The 17,418-nt window shown below is 39.8% G+C and overlaps 1 protein-coding gene and 1 long non-coding RNA gene across 2 annotated transcripts in view; one reads left to right on the forward strand and one right to left on the reverse strand.

Moving 5' to 3' along the window:
• Nucleotides 1–2,249: 2,249 nt before the first annotated feature.
• LOC140499322 (uncharacterized) lies at nt 2,250–17,414 on the reverse strand. The gene is made up of 4 exons (XR_011965398.1): nt 16,322–17,414; nt 4,741–4,966; nt 3,526–3,659; nt 2,250–2,829 (listed from the first exon to the last, which is right to left on the reverse strand). It is a non-coding gene; the product is annotated as an uncharacterized lncRNA (long non-coding RNA).
• LRRC43 (leucine rich repeat containing 43) overlaps nt 5,845–17,418 on the forward strand; it is a 62,774-nt gene continuing 51,200 nt past the window's right edge. Inside the window, exon 1 of the mRNA XM_072600560.1 lies at nt 5,845–6,024. The gene's annotated coding sequence lies outside the window, so the exon portion shown is untranslated. The remainder of the gene's footprint in view (nt 6,025–17,418) is intronic.

Here is a 17,418-nt window from a genome sequence, read left to right on the forward strand (position 1 = left end):
TGTGAGATGCTTATAAAATAAAAAATAAACTTTTCTCTCATATAAATGAATTCTATCTTAAGTATTTATTGAGTAATTTGGCTGTGTTTTGGATTTAACCTTAACCAAAAAATAAAAGCTTTCTTTGTAAATAACCAAAATAAAATGCTTTTCATTTTTATTCAGCCCTCAACTTCCTCTCCCTCCCTCAGCCCCCCATCAATGGCCCTTGATCCTCATACTGCAGGGTCTAGATTCTAGGAACTTGGACTAAATGCATACTTGATCCCAGCATATGCTCTGGAAGTTTAGAACTCCCACAAACCAATTTTAAATCCCTGGATAGAGTTCATTTGGTTGCTGCCTATGTTTGGGGTAAGCTGAGTGCATCGAAAAGAAAGACAGAAAGAAAGAAAGAAAGAAAGAAAGAAAGAAAGAAAGAAAGAAAGAAAGAAAGAAAGAAAGAAAGAAAGAAAGAAAGAAGGAAAGAAGGAAGGAAGGAAGGAAGGAAGGAAGGAAGGAAGGAAGGAAGGAAGGAAGGAAAGAAAGAAAGAAAGAAAGAAAGAAAGAAAGAAAGAAAGAAAGAAAGAAAGAAAGAAAGAAAGAAATACCGCCCACTGAGAATTCATATCAACCACCTACCCAAATTATTCAAGGATTCACATCTATCCTCACACCTTTGTTCCATTTCAGACCTCCTGGAAGCCTCTGTTGTGCACACTGTGAACCCCAAAGGAAGCAGAAGACCCTGCCTGCCCTCTGAGAGTTCCTGAACTGAGGAGTTTCAGCTACATGGGTCTGGGTTTGTTGTTCTCCCCAAGAGACACATGTGACGATCTTAACGTAAGGTGACCGGCTCTTTGGGGAATGAATGGATGATGGAGAGGAAGGCTGTGGTAGAGGGAGAGGGGATTCTGAGGGCCCTAGAGAATTCCAAAGAAGAAGACATGAGGAGAATGAGAGATGAGGAGAAAAGAATCTGAGCAGAAGCATGAAACCAAAAGGGTCCAGGATCTTAATAAGGAACAAGGCAGCTTCTTGTGCTGTGTGACATGGAGACATATAGAGCTGAAAGCAGATAGTTCTTGATGTGGTTTGGGATGAGAAGCCAGGCCTGATTCCCAGCCACTTTTCTCTTTCAGTCTCAATTCTACCATTAATTGGTCACTATGTGACTTTGGGCAGTTACTTTGTCTCTGATTCTAAATCTGTTTCCTCATCTATAAAATGGTAGGATTGTACTAGGATATCTTCAAGGCACTGCCCAGCCCCAAATTGATCTATTTTAACAGACCTTTGAGGAAAATTCGAAAAACTCAAGGGAACGAAGTTTTGCACGAATGGAAGAATTTGGAAGTTTAATTGGAAAAGAATGCAAATGGGGATGAAGTCATGATCTCATTTGGGAAAGGGATTGGGTACAAGGTGTTGGGTTTTCCCTTTAGATGGTCTTACTGCCCCATCTTTCCCCATCCCTCCTCCCTCAGTCCTAGAACCAGCTGGCCAAGATTTCCATTGACTTGTAGTCCCATTTCCAGAATATCTCCAAAACAGACTGCATATGTGTCAAAAGTCATAATTTATTAAATATACCCAGAGGCTTTTGCAAAGATTTTCATCACCATCCAATAAGTAAGAAATAAATAAAATACATAAATAAAAATACAGCAGATAAAATAAATATCAATAAATTAAAAGGAATGTTTTACCCATGTTGTGAGACACACAGTAGGACAGGGAATAGTGATTTCACGGATAAAGAGAATTCCCAAATAAGGAACCCTTCCCTCACATAGTAGGTACATATATGGAAATACTGATTGGTTAATAATAATAATAATAAAATAATAATAAAAGATTTTTTCCCCTATTATCTCAGTTGATCCTCTCACTAGCCCCAGGGGTAATAGGAACTATTATTATCTCCTTTTTAAAAATGAAGAAATGAGCTCAGAGAGGTGAATGGATAAAAGCCCATAGTCCCATAGGGAGTAAGAATCAGAGAAGGAATATGAACCCAGACCTTTCTGAGTTCCAAGTTCATTGCCTCTCTACATTCAAATTCACCATCTTGGTGACTTTATATAAATAAAGATTAATGATAACATAATAAAAGCATGACATTAAAAATCCCTAATCTACAAATCTAGTTCTCCACCTCTTAGAAGGAGGCTGTCCGATAGTTCATTATAACTTAATGAGGTCACCCTGATTGTATTTCCATGGGGGAAAATGTGATTTCATTGATAGAATTCCTACCAACACCTGGAACATTGAAGGGGATGTGCGTGGGGTTGATGAATAGCCAATGGGAGTCAAAGGCAAGATTGGAAAGCAGACCTTTCTGGCTCCAAGGCCAGCTTCCAGGTACTACAGCGCAGCTGCCTTTGAAGTCCTCTAGAAATAGGAATGATTTTTATGGATCTTCATGCCTTGTCTGCCAAGCTGTCAAGCATTTGTTGGGGTACTGAGAGTACCTTACAAACATGTACACCTTAGTTCTTTACCTGTAAAATGATGGCGATTGTCATGGAGGTGAGTCATAAATTGAGAGAACCGTTTTAAGGTATTCAAAGCAAAACGTTTCTTGTCAAAGACGGTCTTGAGATCATCCACAGGAAGGGGAGTTGGGTTTGTTCCAGACAAGCACATTTGGAGATATTTTAGATTTTCAATGACATAAGTGATCTCGTCTATGAATGTTTTGTGAAAGATCATTGTGAAATTCTTCATCCTTTTCAGCTCCTCCAGAAACGTGCTGATATTAACCCGAATCTCTGAAAGATGAAGCTGAGGCCCAAAGGGAACAGGAAGATCAGCTTCATTAGGCAAGGAATGTTCCTCCGTGCGCTAAGAGATAAGAAAAAGAGTCTCAGAGTCAGTCAACAAGCATTTATTAAGTGCCTACTATGTGCTAAGTTCTGGGGATACAAAGAAGGCAAACACAGTCCCTGCCTCCTTACTTACTTACTTCTAACTTCATTCATCATCATTATCATCAAAGGCATTTATTAAACACCTATATAGCGATTTCACTGGTATAGAGAACTCCCAGATAAGGAAATTCCCTTGACCAAATGCTCAGCACATACTAAGTCATTTGGGACAGACTTTGATTCATATAACTCCTACAATGTGTTTGCTAAGTTCTTTTTACAATTTTCATCTCATTTGAATCTCACAATAACTCTCTTAAATAGGGATCTAGGTGGTATAGGGGATAGAGCACTGGGTCTGGAGACCTGAGTTCAAATCCAGCCTTAAATACTTACTAGCTGTGTGACAATAATCAGATCGTTTTACATCAGCCTCTTCAATTGTAAAATGGGGATAATAATAGCACCTTCTGTGCAGAGTTGTCATGAGGATCAAAAGAGATGATAGTATTTGTAAAAACAGCTTAGCAGAGGGCTTGGTGCATAGTAGGTGCTATATGAATCATAGGCTGCCCAAAATTACTTGTGTATATTTGCTATTAGCCTTCTCTGATGAGTGAAATATGTACCTGCAGCAAGGTTTGAGAAAGGGAGATCAAGAGACACTTACGTAGGATTCATAAAGCTTTTTAGCATTATGCCATATTTCCGAAATTGTGCCATTCAAAAAGCATATAGGGTTTTCCTGTGAGGGAGGCCAGCTTATCACAACACAGAGAATCAGCAGGGAAAAACGCCCAGCTCCTAAGGAGAGAATTGATACATCCTGATCAACATATTATTCCAAGATTTAATCTCCATTTCTGCCCCTGAGACCTTACCCTCACCCCTACCCCACCCCACAGTGGGTTCCTTAATCAATCAGTCAGTCAATGAGCTTCTGGTCTGTGCAGTGAGTGATACAAGAAGAGGAAATTTCCTGTTTCTATTGTAAGATGTGCCTTCCAAAGACTCTCCAGGTCTCTTCTGACTCTGAGTCCTACTTTCTATTTTAGCACACTTTCCTAGAGCAAATACAATTATCCCCATTTCACAAATGGAGAAATTGAGGCTCAGAGAGGTCAAGAATTCTCCTGGAGTCACATGATTGGTGACTGTTGGAAACTGAATGCAAACCTAAGTAACTCATGAGTCCAAGACTCAGACCACTGTCCACAATTTCCCCATCATCCCACTGCCTTTTCTGATAGCACCTCTACCTTTTAGGAGCTCATTAGAAAGACAAATGAAGCATTTGCCTGTGGGGTATCCCCAAAGCTGGGACACTGTCAAGAAAATATGACACAATGGAAAGAACATTGGATTTGGTAGCCGAAGGATCTGGGTTCAAATCCTGAATCCTAGCTCTGCCTTGGACAAATCACTTAACCATTCTTGACCTTGTTTGGAGAGAGAGAGAGAGAGAATAGAAGAAGAAGATGAAGAAGGAGAAGAAGAAGAAAAATGAGGAGGGAAAGAAAGAAAAAGAAAGAAAAGAAAGAAAGAAAGAAAGGAAGAAAGGAAGGAAGAAAGAAAGAAAAAGAAAGAAAGAAAGAAAGAAAGAAAAAATTGAATTGGATGAGCCTTTTCAGCCTCTAAACCTATGCAGACTCTCCTATGAAGACTCTCTGGATCCCAGTTCTGTCTCTAACTTGTTTTACCCAAGGAAAATCACTCTTCCTTTCTTGGCTTTTTTTTCTCACCTGTAAAACCTGGGATAGGAGGTGAGAGTAACCTCTCTAAGGTCCCATCCAACTCTTAACATTCTCTGTTTTGTGATCTGAAAAAGTATTCTAAACCCCTAGAGTTTCATACAAACAGGTTGACTCATAGAGAAAATCCATACCTGTATACCAGTCCATAGCAGCGAGAGATTATTGGGACTTCGGAATAGCTTCTTGAAGCAATTGTGTCAGGCATCGTTCTGTGATGGTATATAAAGGGTCCATTGGAGGCAGAGGATGGGAAAGAGGTGGGGTGGTAATTGATCAGCTGCGTCATCACTAATGCAAAGATATTGCTCAGTTTTTCTTCAGAATAATGGTCAAAACCCCGCTCTCTAGTGACAGCAGCTAGATAGAAGTTGGAAGGAAATGTTGAGGTTTACCCTTGAGATAGGCAGGTGACTCAGTGGAGTCTAGTACTAGATGTTTTTGGAAAGGGTTTGATTAGGCAAATCAAAAGAAATCAAAAACCAGAATGGATATGTAAAAATCTCATGGAAAAGGTGACTTATTGGAGCTAAGGAAGACAGGGGAAGAAGGGAGAAGGGAATTCCTTTAGGGGTAAATTGAGTAGATAGGAAGCTAAGGTTGAAAGACCACTGATTAGTAACTGAGTCTGGAGAATAGTGGAGAGTGATCATAGATGTCCAAAGCTCACAGTTTTTGTGAGGCCTGCCCTTCTATGGCATTTCCCTAGCTCTGCCAAAGAGAATGTTTTCCCTCCAGTGTGGAATGACCATCCCCAAAGCAGGCTGCCTGGACCTGTGTAATGTCAGCAAGGTTACTAGGCAGAGTTGCCAAGGAATCAGGTCACTCTTGTTTCCTGTTCCCAGGGGGAAAAAAAGGGGGGGACGCGCAAAAATAAATAAATAAAGATTGCCCCCCAACTTCCTATTACCCATTGGGGGAAATTTTGCTTTAAGCCTTGAGTGATAAGATTCTATATTTAGAACTAAAAGAAACCTTAGAGGTCAGTTAGTCCAACTTCCATTGACATATGAAGAAACTGAATCCCAGAGAGGCTAAGTAGCTTTTTCAGGGTCACACAGATAGTAAGTATCTGCCACTAATTTGGACTTAAGTAAATCACTTTTCCTCTCTGAGCATCCATTTTCTTATTTATATAAAATAAGGAGAGAGGATGAGAGAAGACTGTGAACTAGATTGTACCTTCGATGCCCTAGAACAAAGCTCTAATCATCCTACCTTAGTTATGTCTATACTTAACTCCCCCTCCCCCAATAGAATTTGGTGAGAAAGAACCACAAGAACCATAGAGACAGTTTTTAAAATATTGTTATCATACAATATGTACTCCAATTAAATGAAGCCTCCCCAGAAATTGTTTTTATCTTTTTCTTTTCTCTGTTTTCAGGAAGAAGAAAATGATAATGAGAAGCCACTAGGTAAGGCCCCAATCACAGAGGTAACTTCTAAGACATGCCACAAGGTTGATGACATCCAGTCCAATCTTTTCCATCTTTTGTATGTGATATAGAAAGTGTGTTTGAGGCCTGGGGAGTTCCTCAGTAGTCAAAGGGAAATTAAGTTCTACTCATGAGACCGAAGCTTCTGAAGACAGTAAAGTAAATTCATACGCACTAGAAAGATTCCCAACAAGCTTTAAAACCAAAAGCTTTTCTCTGGCCAGTTCTCACTTAACTAGAAAATTCAGTAAACAAGAACCATTCTCCCTCCATAGCTCCGTCCTCAAAAACTCTTAAGTAACTGAATCATTTCTATAGAATTTGCTTTAATTTGTCGATTCCTCTTTTAGCATGGTGTAATGGAAAGAAATGGACTTGGAAGCAGGTGATGAGTTCAAATCCAACCTCAGCAAGTCATTTTGCCTCTAACTTCCATGCCTGCAAAATATAAATGATAATAATTAAAAATAATAATATTCATCATCTTATCTCACAGGCTTGTTATGAGGGAAGTGCTTTCAAAATTTAAATGTTATATAAATTTCTTTTTCTCTCTTTGGGGATGAGGGGAAGAGGGAAAGGATGGACCTGTAATTTCATTTGGTGTAAGACCATCTCATTGAAGAAACTCTCCCAACCAATGCTAATCAATAACTACTCCATAACTCATAACCAAGAGCTTCCTCCTCCCTCCTCCTCCTCATCTAATACCACTCAGATATCTTCCTCTCTCTCTCTTCTTTCACCCATCTCACATGAAGAGATGGCCTTTCTCCTTGCCAAGACAAAGTCCTCTACATGTACATTCCATTCCATGTTCTCCAGCAACTTGAAGCTTCTACCATGTCTCCTTTTTCACAAATCTCCAATCTCTCAACTGTCTCTGAGCTGCTTCCTTGGTGCAAACAAACACACCTATGTCTCCTTCATGCTTAAAAAAAATCCCCTCATTTATTTGAACATCTCTATTAGCTTATTTTCCTATATCTCTCTTCTCTTTCATGGTTAAATTTCTTGAGAAAACCATCTACATTCAGTGCCTCTACTTCCTTTCCTCTTTTTTTTGTTGTTGTTCTTATTCTTCATGACCCTACTTAGTGTTTTCTTGCAAAGGTACTGGAACGGTTTGCTATTTCCTTCTCCAGCTCATTTTACAGATGAGTAAACTGAGGCAAACAGGGTTAAGTGACTTGCCCAGGGTCACACAGCTAGTAAGTATCTGAGGTCAGATTGTACTGAGTTCTTCCTGACTCTAGGTCCAGCACCCTAGTTGCCCCTTCTTTCCTCTTACTGTTTTCTTAAATCTCTGCGGTCTTCCTTCTGATCTCATTATTTAAGTGGAAATGATTTCTTCAAATTACCATTGATTTGTTGTTGTTTTTTAATTTAACTTTTAATGTTCATTTTCACAAAATTTTGGGTTCCAAATTTTATCCTTTTGTCCCCTCCCTCCACCCCAAAACACCAAGCATTCTAATTGCCCCTATCACCAATCTGCTCTCTCTTCTATCATCCCTCTCTGCCCTTGTCTCCATCTTCTCTTTTGTCCTGTAGGGCCAAATAACTTTCTATACCCCTTTACCTGTATTTCTTATTTCCTAGTGGCAAGAACAGTACTCGACAGTTGTTCCTAAAACTTTGAGTTCCAACTTCTCTTCATCCCTCCCTCCCCACCCATTCCCTTTGAAAGGCAAGCAATTCAATATAGGCCATATCTGTGTAGTTTTTCAAATGACTTCCATAATAGTAGTGTTGTGTAAGACTAACTATATTTCCCTCCATCCTATCCTGTCCCCCATTACTTCTATTCTCTCCTTTGATCCTGTCCCTCCCCAAGAGTGTTGACTTCAAATTGCTCCCTCCTCCCATTGCCCTCCCTTCCATCCTCCCCCCCCACCCTGCTTATCCTCTTTTCCCCCACTTTCCTGTATTGTAAGATAGGTTTTCATACCAAAATGAGTGTGCATTTTATTCCTTCCTTTAGTGGAATGTGATGAGAGTAAACTTCATGTTTTTTTCTCACCTCCCTTCTTTTTCCCTCCACTAAAAAGTCTTTTGCTTTCCTCTTTTATGAGAGATAATTTGCCCCATTCCATTTCTCCCTTTCTCCTCCTGATATATTTCTCTCTCACCGCTTAATTTCATTTTTTTAAGATATGATCCCATCCTATTCAATTCACTCTGTGCTGTGTGTGTGTGTGTGTGTGTGTGTGTGTAATCCCACCCACTACCCAGATACTGAAAAGTTTCAAGAGTTACAAATATTGTCTTTCCATGTAGGAATGTAAACAGTTCAACTTTAGTTAGTCCCTTATGACTTCTCTTTGCTGCTTACCTTTTCATGCTTCTCTTGATTCTTGTGTTTGAAAGTCAAATTTTCTTTTCAGCTCTGGTCTTTTCATCAAGAATGCTTGAAAGTCCTCTATTTCATTGAAAGACCAATTTTTCCCCTGAAGTATTATACTCAGTTTTGCTGGGTAGGTGATTCTTGGTTTTAGTCCCAGTTCCTTTGACTTCTGGAATATCATATTCCATGCCCTTCGATCCCTTAATGTAGAAGCTGCCAGGTCTTGTGTTAACATGATTGTATTTCCACAATACTTGAATTGTTTCTTTCTAGCTGCTTGCAATATTTTCTCCTTGACCAGGGAACTCTGGAATGTGGCCACAATGTTCCTAGGAGTTTCTCTTTTTGGATCTCTTTCAGGCAGTGATCAGTAGATTCCTTGAATACTTATTTTGCCCTCTGGTTCTAGAATCTCAGGGCAGTTTTCCTTGATAATTTCATGAAAGATGATGTCTAGGCTCTTTTTTTGATCATGGCTTTCAGGTAGTCCCATAATTTTTAAATTGTCTTCCTGGATCTATTTTCCAGGTCAGTTGTTTTTCCAATGAGATATTTCACATTATCTTCCATTTTTTCATTCTTTTGGTTTTGTTTTGTGATTTCTTGGTTTCTCATAAAGTCATTAGCCTCCATCTGTTCCATTCTAATTTTTAAAGAACTATTTTCTTCAATGAGCTTTTGAACCTCCTTTTCCATTTGGTTAATTCTGCTTTTGAAAGCATTCTTCTCCTCATCGGCTTTTTGAACCTCTTTTGCCAATTGAGTTAGCCTATTTTTCAAGGTGTTATTTTCTTCGGCATTTTTTTGGGTCTCCTTTAGCAAAGTGTTGACCTGCTTTTTTCATGCTTTTCTTTCACCTCTCTCATTTCTCTTCCCAGTTTTTCCTCCACCTCTCTAACTTGATTTTCAAAATCCTTTTTGAGCTCTTCCATGGCCTGAGCCCATTGAATATTTATTCTGGGTGTTTGGGATACAGAAGCTTTGACTTCTGTGTCTTTCCCTGATGGTAAACATTGTTCTTCCTCATCAGAAAGGAAGGGAGGAATTATCTGCTCACCAAGAAAGTAACCTTCTATAGTCTTATTTTTTTTCCCCTTTTCTGGGCATTTTCCCAGCCAGTGACTTGACTTCTGAGTTTTCTTTCCACACCCACCAAGCCTCCAGATCCCCCCCAGCCAGCGCTTGGGGTCTGAGATTCAAATGCTGCTTCCCAGCCTCAGGGCTTTGGGCGGGGGGTAGGGCTGCTATTCAGTGTGAGATTAAGTTCAAGTGCTCAGGTGGGGGCAGGGCCACCACGCAGGGCTCTGTTCCCTCAAGGGGTTTATGAGGAGACCTTCAACAATGGATCTGGGCTCCTGTCTGCTTGGGGAGCCCCTGTCTGCTCCCACCTCCGTTGCTGCCTCCCAAGGGGGTCTGAGTTATGGGGACACCTCACTCCCCTCTCGACCCACCAAAGAGACCCTCTCACCGACCCTTGTTACCTGTGGGTGGAGGGACCTGCGTGGCCACTGGAGATTCCATCCCTGAAGCCTGCTCAGATCTGCTCCTCTTGGTGCCAAGGCAGGGCTGGGCTCTGCTCCGGGTCAGTGTGAGACAGACCTTTCGCGTCAGGTTTTCAGGTCTCTCTGGAACAGAAATCTCCTCTGCTCCATTGTTCTGTGGCTTCTGCTGCTCCAGAATTTGTTGGGAGTTCTTCTTTACAGGTATTTTATGGGCTGTGGGTTTGGAGCTAGGGTATGTGTGTCTTTCTACTCCGCCATCTTGGCTCCTCCCCAGTCTTAATCTTTTTGCAACCTTTGAAATTACTGATCATCTTCTCCTCTTGGATACTCTTCTCTCTGGATTTTTGTGACATTGCTCTTTCCTGGTTCTCTTCCTACCTGTCTGACCTCTCCTGCCGGATCTTCTTCCAGGTTATACCTACCTAATTATGGGTATCCCTCAAGATTTTGTCTTGACACCTCTTCTCTTCTCCCTTTGTACTATTTCACTTGGTGATCTCATTAGCTCTCGTGTATTCAATGATCATCTTCCCCCCCAATTTTTAAACATTTTTATTTACAGTTTTGAGTTCCAAATTCTCTCTTTACTGCCCTCCCCACCCTCTTCCCTCAGATGGTAAACAATCAGATATAGGTTATATATGTGCAATTATGTAAAACATTTCCATATCAATCATTTTGTACAAGACGACTCAAATAAAAGAAAAAAGTGAAAGAAAAAGAGTGAAAAATAGCACATTTCAGTCTGTATTCAGTCAATATCAGTTCTTTTTTGGAGTTGGATGATATACTTCATCATTAGTCCTTTGGGATTGTCTTGGATTATTGTATTGCTGAGAACAGCTAAGTCATTCACAATTCTTTATCAAACATTGCTGTCACTGTGCCCAACATTCTCCTGGTTCTGTTCACTTCACTATGCATCAGTTATATAAATATTTCCACATTTTTCTGAAATAGTCCTGCTTGTCATTTCTTAGAGCACAATAATTCATTATAATCATATACCACAGCTTGCTTAGTCATTCCCCAATTGATGGGTATTCCTTTGATTTCCAGTTCTTAACCACCACAAAAAGAGCTGCTATGAATATTTTTGTGCAATTAGGTCCTTTTCCCTTTTTAATTTCTTTTTTATTTTTAAATACATAATTTATTTGTTTTTCAGTTCTCAACATCCACTTTCACAAGAATTTGAATTCAAAATTTTCTCCCCATCTCTCCCCACCTCCCACCCCAGGCTCATCTGCCCCTTCCTCCAGTCTGTCCTCCCTTCTATTACCCCCTCTTCTTCCATCCCCCTCCCCTCTACTTTCCTGTAGGGAAAAATAGATTTATGTACCCTATTGCCTGTATATCTTATTTTCCAGTTGCATGCTACAACAATTTTTAACATTCATTATTAAAGCTTTGAGTTCCATATTCTCTGCCTTCCTCCCTCCCTATACATCCTCATTGAGAAAACAAGCAATTCAATATAGGTCATATGTGTGTAACAATGCAAAACACTTCCATAATAGTTATGTTGCAAAAGACTAACCACATTTCCCTCTGTCCTATCCTGCCCTCCATTTATTCCATTCTCTCCTTTGACCTGTCCTCACACAATAATGTTTCCTTCCAATTATCCCTTTTCCCAATTTTCTGTCCCTTCTTTTATCTTCCCTCTCCTATCCCCTTCCCCCTTGTCTACCTTCAGGGTTAAATAGATGTCCATATCCAATTAAGTGTGTGTTAATCCCTCCTTAAGTCAAATTTCATGAAAGCCTGTCTCACTCATTTCCTTTCATCTCCGCCCCTTTCCCTCCATTGTAAAAGCTCTTTCTTGCCTCTTTTTTGTGAGATGATTGGCTACATTCTACCTCTCCCTTTTTGTTACATTCCACTCAATAGTAAATTTTATTTTTTTAGGTATTCTCCCTTCATGTTCAGCTCACCCTATGCCCTCTGTGTGTGTGTGTGTGAGTGTGTGTGTGTGTGTGTGTGTGTGTGTGTGTGTACGTATTCCCTCTACCATAATACTGAAAAAGGTCTCATGATTTACAAATAACATTTTTCAATGTAGGAATGTAAACAGTTCAACTTTAATGAGTTCTTTAAAGCTTCTCTTTCATCTTTGCCTTTTCACATTTCTCTTGATTCTTGGGTGAGAAAGTCAAATTTTCTCTTCAGCCCTGCTCTTTTCAACAAGAATGCTTAGAAGTCCTCTTTTTCATTGAAATTTCATTTTTTGGGGGTAGGTGATTCTTGGTTTTAATCCCATCTCCTTTGACTTCTGGAATATCATATTCCAAACCCTTTGATCCTTTAGTGTAGAAGCTGCTAAATCCTGTATTATCCTGATTGTATTTCCACAATATTTGAATTATTTTTTTCTACTTGTCTGTAATATTTTTTCCTTGACTTGCAAACTCTGGAATCTGGCTACAATATTACTAGGAGCTTTTCGTTGGGAATTTCATTCAGGAGATGATTAGTGAATTATTTCCATTTCTATTTTACCCTCTGGTTCTAGAATATCAGGGCAGTTTTCCTTGATAATTTCTTGGAAGATGATGTCTAGTCTCTTTTTTTTTATCATGATTTTCAGGTAGACCAATAATTTTTTAATTACCTCTCCTGGATCTATTTTCCAGCTCAGTTGTTTTTCCAGTGCAATATTTCACATCATCTTCTATTTTTCATTCTTTTGGTTTTGTTTTATAATTTCTTGGTTTCTTATAAAGTCATTAGCTTCCATTTACTCCATTCTAATTTTTAAAGAACTATTTTCTTCAGTGAGCTTTTGAATGTGTTTTTCCATTTGGCCAATTCTGCTTTTTAAGACATTTTTCTTCTCATTGGCTTTTTAGACCTCTTTTGCCATTTGGGTTAGTCTATTTTTAACGGTGTTATTTTCTTTAGCATTTTTGGGGGGTATCTTTTAGCAAGCTATTGACTTGCTTTTCATGATTTTCTTGCTTCACTCTCATTTCTCTTCCCAATTCTTCCTCCTCCTCTCTTACTTGATTTTCAGATTCCTTTTTGAGCTCTTCCATGACCTGAGACCATTGCATTTTTTTGGGGGGAGGCTTTGAATGTAGAAGCCTTGACCTTGCTGTCTTCCTCTGGTAGTATGCTTTGTTCTTCCTTATCTGAAAGGATGGAAGAAAATGCCTATTCACCAAGAAAGTAACCTTCTATAGTCTTATTTTTCCCCCTTTTGGGGCATTTTCCCAGCCAGTTACTTGACTTTTGAGTCCTTTGTCAAGTGGAGAGTATACTATCCTAGGCTTCAGAGGTTTTGTGCAACTGTTCTCTGAGATATCTCTAGGGACCTGTAAGTTCTCAGTTCCTCCAAAGTGACACAATCAAGGGAGTGGAGTTTACTCCTCTCCTGGCCTGTGCTCTAGTCTGTGAGCAACCAAAAGCACTCTTTTCTGCCCTAGAACTGCGAGTAGGATTCCCTCTCCACAGCCACTACCTGTTCTGCTCTTCCTCACCCCAGGACCACCATTCAGGACTGAGACCCAGATCAGCTGCTAGATTCTCCCAGGATCTTTAGTCCAGGACTCCAAAAGTGGAATCTGCTGCCATAACTGTCCTAGGCCTGGGGCCACACCATGCTTCCCTCTCACCCAGGTGAAAGAGTTTTCTTACTGACCTTTGAAACTGTCTTTGGCATGTGTGGGTTGAGAAATCTGGGAATCAGAAGAGCTGCCAGTGATTCCACACCCTGAAGCCTGCTCCAATCCTGTCCATGCTGTGCGTGCTCCTCTCCAAGCCTGGTGAGATAGACCTTTCCTGTTGGCCTTCCAGGCTGTCGTGAGCTGGAAATCTGTTTCACTCTGTCATTTTATGGCTTCTGTTGCTCTAGAATTTGTTTAACATCATTTTTTGCAGATATTTTATGGGCTGTGGGGGGAGAGCTAGAGGAGGTCTGTCCTTCTACTCTGTCATCTTGGTTCCACCCCCTTCCTTTTTTTTTTTTTTTTAATGTTTCTGGTATGTAGACCTAGCAGTGGTATTGCTTGATCAAAGGGCATTATAACCATTGTGGCACACTTCCAAATTGCCCTCCAGAATGGTTGCATGAGTTCACAATTCTACCAACAGTGCATCAATGTCCTAGTTCTCCCATATCCCCTCCAATATCCAAAATTTTCCTTTTTTGTTATATTAGCCATTCTGATAGATGTGAAGTGATACCTCAGAGTTGTTTTAATTTGCACTTCTCTGATCAATAGTAATTTAGAGCATTTTTTCATGTGACTATAGATAACTTTGATTTCTGTCTGAAAACTTCCTGTTCATATCCTTTGACCATTTATCAATTAGGGAATGACTTGTATTTTTATAAATTTGACTCAGCTCTTTATATATTTGAGAAATGAGGCCTTTATCAGAAATACTCGTTGCAAATTTCCCCCCAGTTTTCTACTTGCCTTATAATTTTGGTTTTGTTTGTGCAAAAACTTTTTAGTTTTATATAATCAAAATTATCTCTTTTACATTTTATTATGCTCTCTATATTTTCTTTGGTCTTAAATTCCTCTCTTATCTATAATTTGGACAGATAAACTATTCCATGCTTTCTTAATTTACTTACGGTATCACCCTTTATGTGTAAATCATTATGACCTTATCTTGGTGTACAGAGTGAAAGGTTTATCTATACCTAGTTTCTTCCATGCTGTTTTCCAGTTTTTCCAAAAGCTTTTGTCAAATAACGAGTTTTTGTTCCAAAAGCTTGGCTCTTTGGATTTACTATGGTCATATATTATAATGTAATTTGTATCTAATCTATTCCACTGATTCACCACTCTATTTCTTAGCCAGTACCAGATTGATCATTATTTCTTTATAATATAGTTTGAGATCTGGTATGACTAGACCACCTTCTTCTGCATTTTTTTCATTGATTCCTTTGATATCCTTGAGCTTTTGTTCTTCCAGGTGAATTTTATTATTTTTTTCTAGTTCTATAAAATAAAATTTTGATGGTTTGATTGGTATGGTACTGAATAAATAGATCAATTTAGGTAGAATTGTCATTTTTATTATATTGGCTTGGCCTACCCATGAGCAATTAATATTTTCCCAATTGTTTAGATCTCATTTTATTTTATCATCTCTATGGAGATGATTCTGAGATTAATTTATCTAACCCCAACCTTCAGAATGGAATCAGGAACTGCTTATTGAAAAATCTTGATCTGGATATCCTATGGATATCTCAAACTCAACATAGTCAAAACTAAACTCATTATCTTTCCCCACAAACCCTTGCCTTTTCCAAACTTCTCTATTTTCAAAGGTTCTAATTATCCTGGTTTGAAATCTTGTCATCATCCTTGACTCCCTCATTCCATTTAGCCCACATAACCAAACTCTTTGTCAAGTCTTATTTTTCCCTTCACAACATCTTTCATTCTTTCCATTCAGACTGCAGCAGCTCTGGTGAAGTCCCTTTCTGCCTTATACTTGGACTATTGCAATAACTTTCTGGTGGTTCTGCCTGCCTCAAATCTCTCCCTACTCCAATCCATCATACATTCAGATATCAAAGTGATCTTCCTGGCTATGTCATCCCTTACTCAATAAACTCCAGTAGCTCTCTATTATCTCCACGCTCAAATATAAAGCTTTTAAAGCCCTTTTACAACTGGTCCCTTCCTACCTTTCTCATCTTCTTAAATTTTGCTCTCTTCCATGTGGTCTAGGACATGGTGACATGAATGCTCCTCACACTGGATACTTCCTGCCATGTCTGGAATATTCTCCTTCCTCACTTTGCTCTTTCAGGACTCAGCTAAAATCCTACATTTGGTGTAAGCTTCCTTCCCCCTTCCTTTTTCCCCTTCTCCCAACCTTGTGCCTTCCCTCTGAGGTTATCTTTGATTTATACTGTAGAGAGCTTGCTTGTAGACAAGGTGTTTTTTGTGGGGCGAGGAGGGGGGTGTATATTGTCTCTTCCATTAGATTGTGAACTCTTTGAATCAGGGAATGTGTTTTTGCCCATCTTTGTACCCTCAGAGTTTAGCACAGTGCCTAACACACAATACCTAGTACAAGGTAAATGATTAATAGTAAGTTTTTGTTCAGGTGAATTAAAACTGAGACCCAGAGACCTTCCAGAGATCTTTCTACTACTCAGCAAGTTACCCCAGACTACTATTCAAAAATCTCCAAAGCCTTCACCCTTGCCTTACCTGAGGCAACTGGTGGCTCAAGTAGATGGAGTAGAGGCAATACTGGAGTCTGGAAGGCCTGAGTTCAAATTTGGCCTCAGATACTGATTAACTCTGTGACCTTGGGTAAGTCACTTAGCCTCTGTTTGAGTCAATTTCTCCAACTATAAAAAGGGGATAATGACTGTACCTACCCCCCAGAGTTGTTGTGAGAAGCAAATGAGATATTTATTAAAAAAAAAAAAAGCACACAATACCTGGCAGAAAGTAGGAGTTATATAAAGGCTTATTCCCTCCTCTGCCCCATCTGTACAGTCATGAAAATCATATAATTGCTTTGTTGGAGCTTTTTGATGATCTGGATGAATTCTTCCATCCTTCTATTTTGGGTAGTTTATGGAAAAAGAGGAAGAGACTTAAGGATGTGGTTACTGAGGATGGATGTAATGGGAAATTCCACTCCATTTAGGTGTATGAACTTACTGCTAATGACGGGATGAAGCCAGGAGGTCCTCAGAAAGGATCCTGACATCAGTTATATAATCTCTTGAGAGCCTATCCTCACTGTCTGGCCACTCTTCTCTTTTTCCTCTCCTTCCTCTTCCTCCTCCTCAGGCTTAATTGGGCTCTAACCCTTGACTTTACTTCATCATTCCCATGGTGGTCCCCCAACTTCACAACCTAGGAGTCATCCTCAATCTCTCCCCACATCTTACACCCCAAATCCCATATGTTGCAGAGGTCTGTCAGTTTCACCTTTGTGACATTGTCCCCTTTCCCTCCTCTGACATGGTCACCACCCTGGTGCAGACCCTCATCACTTCACACATGTATTATTACAATAGGCTGCACAGCCCTCCCTCACTCAAAACAAAGTCCAGTGCAAGTCATGTCATCATTTCTCTGATGTCATGGTCTTCGAAAATGAAGGACAAACACAGCAACCCTACTCTAGTCCATTCTTCATTCAAAAAAGTGATTTTCCTATAGCACAGGTCCAACCCTGCCACTCTACTTAATAAATAAAGTATCACCCTCAGGATCAAATATAAAATGTTCCCTTTGGCCTTCAAAGCCCTTCCTAACCCAGCCCCCTCCTCCCTTTCCATCTCCTTACACCTTACTCCCTGACACCTTCTTTTCTGTCCAGTGACTCTGACCTCCTGGCACTTCCACAAACAAGACCCTCCATCCCTCAGCTGTGGACATTGTCCCTCATGCCTGGAATGCTTTTCCTCCTGGCCTCTGCCTCCTGACAAGTCTCAATTTAAATCCCACCAAAAGGAAGCCTTTTGGAATCTCCCTTAATGTTAGTGCCTTCTCCTTGTCGGTTATTTGCCATTTATCCTGTATA

This window comes from Notamacropus eugenii, chromosome 4 (genome assembly GCF_028372415.1).
Source record: "Notamacropus eugenii isolate mMacEug1 chromosome 4, mMacEug1.pri_v2, whole genome shotgun sequence".
Taxonomy (NCBI): domain Eukaryota; kingdom Metazoa; phylum Chordata; class Mammalia; order Diprotodontia; family Macropodidae; genus Notamacropus; species Notamacropus eugenii.